Source organism: Chrysochloris asiatica, unplaced genomic scaffold (genome assembly GCF_000296735.1).
Source record: "Chrysochloris asiatica unplaced genomic scaffold, ChrAsi1.0 scaffold00004, whole genome shotgun sequence".
Lineage (NCBI taxonomy): Eukaryota > Metazoa > Chordata > Mammalia > Afrosoricida > Chrysochloridae > Chrysochloris > Chrysochloris asiatica.
The window spans coordinates 35,376,945-35,380,491 of NW_006408522.1; the positions used below are offsets into that span (position 1 = coordinate 35,376,945).

The 3,547-nt window shown below is 40.0% G+C and overlaps 1 pseudogene; it reads left to right on the forward strand.

The window, feature by feature from the left end:
- The first annotated feature begins 2,169 nt into the window (after positions 1–2,169).
- LOC102836230 lies at positions 2,170–3,186 on the forward strand (annotated as a pseudogene).
- The last annotated feature ends 361 nt before the right edge of the window (positions 3,187–3,547 follow it).

The following is a 3,547-nucleotide window of genomic DNA, read 5'->3' on the forward strand; positions in this document are numbered from 1 at the left end:
TTGTGGTTGGCAGTCCAGAGCTCATCCTACAGCACCACACCAGAAATCCATGGTGGAGCATTCAGGGGACATAATGATGAAATTTTATTAGATACTATCAAATACCTTGAGGGAATTATTTGCTGGGCCTGGAGACTCAGGACCCTAGTCCCAGGGACACCATGGTTGTAATAGTAACAATTTTGTGTCAACTTGGTTGGGCAAGGATTCTTAGTGGTTAGCAGTTAAGATGTAGTAATCACCTCCATGATGGGATTTAATATGTTGTAATCACCCCCATGATGTAATCTGGTGTGATTAGCCTTGATCTCATGTAATTATCCTGTTGTTGTTAGGTGCCATCAAATCGGTACCAACTCATAGCAACCCTACGCACAACAGAACAAAACACTGCCCAGTCCTGGGCCAACCTCACAATTGTTGTCACACTTGAGCCCATTGGTGCTGCCACTTTGCCAATCCATCTCACTGGGGGTCTTCCTCTTTTTCTCTGACCCTCCACCCTACCAAACATGATAGCCCTCTCCAGTGACTGAGTGGTCCCTCCTGACAATATGTCCGAAGTATGAGAGACGAAGTTTGGCCATCCTGGCCTCCAAGAAGCACTCTGGCTGCACTTCTTCCAACACAAATCTGTTGGTTCTTTTGGCAGCCCAAGGCATTTTCAGTATTCTCCAACACTAACTCAAAATTCATCAATTCTTCTACGATCCTTATTCACTGTCCAACTTTAGCGTGCATATGAGATTATTGAAAATACCATGGCTTGGGTCAGGCGCACCTTAGTCCTCAAGCTGACATCTTTGCTTTTCAACACTAAAAAGGTCTGGTGCAGCAGATTTGCCTAATACAATATATCATTTGATTCCCTGGCTACTGCTTCCATTGGTGTCGATGTTTGATCCATTTCATTTTTGACAATTTCCAATTTTCCTAGATTCATACTTATACATTGTTGTTAATGTTCCAATTATTAATGGATGTTTACAGCTGTTTCTCTTCATTTTGAGATGTGCCCCAACAGCAAATGAAGGTTCCAAGGGCTTTACTCCATTCATGTCATCACAGTTAACTCTACTTTGAGAAAGCAGCTCTTCCCCAGTCGCATTTTGAGTTCCTGAGGGGCTCATTTTCTGGCACTATATCTGACAATGTTTCTCTGCTATTCATAAGGTTTTCAGTGACTAAATATTCAGAAGTAGTTCGTCTGTCCTTCATCCTAGTCTGTCTTCAGCGGGAAGCTCATCTGAAACCTGTCCACTGTGGGATGACCCTGCTGGTATTTAAAATACCCATGGCATAGCTTTCAGAATCAGAAGAACTTACATGCCACGGCAGTACGACAAACTGATAGACAAGTGGTGGGTAAATTATCCTTGTTATTATGTGCCATGGAGTCGATTCCGACTCATAGCGACCCTGTACAGGGTTTCCGAGGCTGTAAATCTTTACGGGAGCAGAAACCTCATCTTCCTTCTGCAGAACAGCTGGGAGTTTTGAACTGATTATCCTAGGTGATATAAATTCTCACTCCTATTTTGTTAGTGGGGAGCATGGTGGCTCTGTAAAATAAGTACTGGGTTGTAAACCACAAGGTCAGTGATTCAAGCTCATCAGTTGCTCCACTATAAAAAGAGGAGGCTTTCTTCTCCCAAAAACATTTACAGCCTCAAAAAACCCCTACAGGGTCACTATGAATCGGGACCAATTCAACAGCTCTTAAGAACAACTACAACAATGTTAATGAGGCCACATGTAATCTATGGGATTAGGTTGTATCTTGAATCCATCACTTTTGAGATATAAAAGAGATTAAACTAGCAAATTGAGCTTAGAGGGATCTACTACCACCAAGAAAGAAAAACTAGATGGCACCCAGATACCACTAGCAACTGTTCTAAAAGGAACCATATTAGAAGGTCCTAGGTAGAATGGGGGGAAATGTGGAACAAAGCTCTATAAAGTTTTTAAATTTACTGGTCGGAAAGATACTGGAGTATCCCCCGCAACCTCCAATGTACAGCTACAGCCTCTGACTCTGGGAGTTGAAGTTTTCAAAGAAGAACTTGTGAACCGTACAAACACCTCCCCAAACGGCTTCCTGTGCATGCATATTCTCACATTCCCCACCAACTGTTCAGCTAGAAGCACCAAATTATGTCATCTGAAATGTTGCCAGCTTTTATTGAGACTTCTAATGTTGAAAGAAAGCAAAACTTAAATGAAGATACAGAGAAGTGTCAGAAGTCAAGGTCCAGTGAAAGTTATGAACCCATGTCTAAATGACAGATTAAGAAGCTAATAAAACAAAAACAATGGGAAGAATGAGAGCTCCGCAAACAAAAGCGAAACGAAAAATGCAAGAGAAGTTAGAGCGACAGTGTCAACTGGAATCAAACTCTGATGGAAATGACAGAAAATATATTAGAAGAGATGTTGTTCATAGCACACTCCACCTTATTGACTAATTTTGATGACTTGATGGTATTAAAGGACGTTAAGAAACTTCATAAGCAGATTCAGCGATGTTATGCAGAAAACCGAGGAGCCTTGCATCCTGTGCAGTTTTACTTGACCAGCCATGGAGGCCAGCTGAAAAAAAAACATGGATGAAAATGACAAAGGATGGGTGAATTGGAAGGATTTCCACATCAAGCCTAAGCACTATAGTGAACTCATAAAAAAGACCTGATTTATCTTACATCAGATTCTCCCAATGTACTAAAGGAATTAGATGAATCAAAGGCCTATGTGTTTGGAGGATTAGTAGATCACAATCATCACAAGGGACTCATGTATAAACAAGCATCAGATTATGGAACTGAACATGCACAGCTCCCCCTTGGAAATTTTGTGAAGATGAATAGTCAAAAAGTTTTGGCAGTTAATCATGGTAAGCTATAAAGCGGTAAAATGAAAACATACCTTAGTGAACACTATGGGGAAAAAACATTGTATTACAGTTTGAGACAATGGAAAATAATGCAGGAGACAAAATTGTAAAAATAAAAAAATCATAATTTTGTTTAAATTACAGATACAATACCTGCTTATTTTAGGAAAATTTTTAAATGAAAAATAAGCTGTAATCTAAAAAAAAAAAAAAAAAGAAAGAAAGATTCTAGAGGATCCCAAGACTATATGGCCCTCGGTCACCCTTCAGATCTGGAGCTAAACTCACCCTGATGGCTCAGTTTTCCAACCAGTATATAAGTATGTAAAAGAGACAACAAAACTAGTAAGGTATGTTCATTATGGAATAGTCAACCATCAAAATCAAAAGGGTTCCACAGGGTTGGGAAGGAGGGTGGAACGAAAATAAGCTGGAAGGAAATGGGATAATTGATATTACATGGAGGGGATTGCAATCATTGAAATGAAATTAAGTATATGATTTGTTGACTGTATAACTGATGATCTACTCTGTAAACCCTCACTCAATTCACAATAAAAAGTTTTTAAAAGAAGGAAAAGAAAAGCCAGGAGCGGAGTGCCTCCTTTGGAACTGAGCTCCCTGCTCTGTGAAACTCCTAGGTTCAGATGAAGA